The sequence below is a fragment of the Limulus polyphemus genome, unplaced genomic scaffold (assembly GCF_000517525.1).
Source record: "Limulus polyphemus unplaced genomic scaffold, Limulus_polyphemus-2.1.2 Scaffold3425, whole genome shotgun sequence".
In the NCBI taxonomy this organism is placed as follows: domain Eukaryota; kingdom Metazoa; phylum Arthropoda; class Merostomata; order Xiphosura; family Limulidae; genus Limulus; species Limulus polyphemus.
The window spans coordinates 21,954-23,364 of NW_013669035.1; positions in this window are offsets into that span (position 1 = coordinate 21,954).

The following is a 1,411-nucleotide window of genomic DNA, read 5'->3' on the forward strand; positions in this document are numbered from 1 at the left end:
CGGTTTTTCAGACAGTGCGGTAGTATCCGGTTTTTCAGACAGTGGGGTAGTATCCGGTTTTTCAGACAGTGGGGTAGTATCCGGTTTTTCAGACAGTGGGGTAGTATCCGTTGTAAAGAATGAATGAAATAAGACATGGTAATTAGAGAGAAGTGGGTCAGAAGCGTTTTTTTTTAATGCGATGATAAATCCCATCTTTTCTAGCCTAGAGCCAAAATCTTTAAATATTTCGTATGGAATTTGATTACAGTTTTGGTGACAAAATCAGAAGATAGAGAAAGATCAGTGTGTACAGTAATTATTTTGATATTTTCATTAACTTTATTAAGATAGTTTTCATCAAGAGCATGAAAGTTTGAGAAAATAAAGATATATTTAAAAATTTGAAATAGACCAGCTTTTTTATTGCCATTTTAGTAGCTTGAGTTGTTAAATATGTCTTATTAGTGTCTGATAGCGAATACGACCTTTAGCTTAGTTGGAAAACACTCATCCGATATACAAGTTATTACAGGTTCTATTATCCTCAAGCACGATAGATTATTACATCAGTAAAAATGAAGGTAGTTTTGTATTTGATATTACTAAGAGCATAGGTGTCCTTTTATAGAAGGTTTTATGCAGTGTGTATCTCGAATAATTCTGTCGTTATATTCCATCTAGCTCCGATCGCTACATTAAATCTATCTTAGCGCAATAGGTGGCGCTAAGTTATTCGAATTAGGCTGGTTGTTTGGTTGTTTCTAATTAAGCACAAACCTACACAATGGGCTATCTGTGCTCTGCCCACCACGGTTATCGAAACCAGGTTTCTAGCGTTGTAAGTCCGCAGACATGCCGCTGTGCCACTGGGGGGCACGAATTAGGCAGTGTTGATGTGTTGAATAATATCGTCTCTAAAATTAAACGCCTCCTTATGGCTCAGCGATAAGCTTCTGGACTTTATGACACTAAAAATCAGGTTTCGATACCCATCGTGGACACAGCACAAATAACTCATTGTGTACCTTTGTGCTTAACAATAAACAGAGCTATCTATAGCAATTTCCAACTTATGTAAACAAAAAAAAATGACGGATTTTGTTTAGAACTGACAAAGGCAATGTTAAATCTTGCCAGTATAATTGTACTGTGAACAATTTTTGGATTTCATTATTTTTACTATTTATTGGTGACTTGAGAGAAGTAAATATAAAGAGGCGCCACCTTTCTTGGATGTTGGTTTCTGAGGTGAGTTTAGAGGAACTTAAATTATTGTTTCGTCAGCGAGGTCACGTGACTAGTATCACGCTACCTCCTTCTAGAAATATCCTGTTCCTTCGTGAATTGTCGGGAGACTACTAGATTGGGGGTCAGTCTGGTATATATAAGACGGTCACAACAATGAGTAATTGAACTGCAGTCAGAGAAT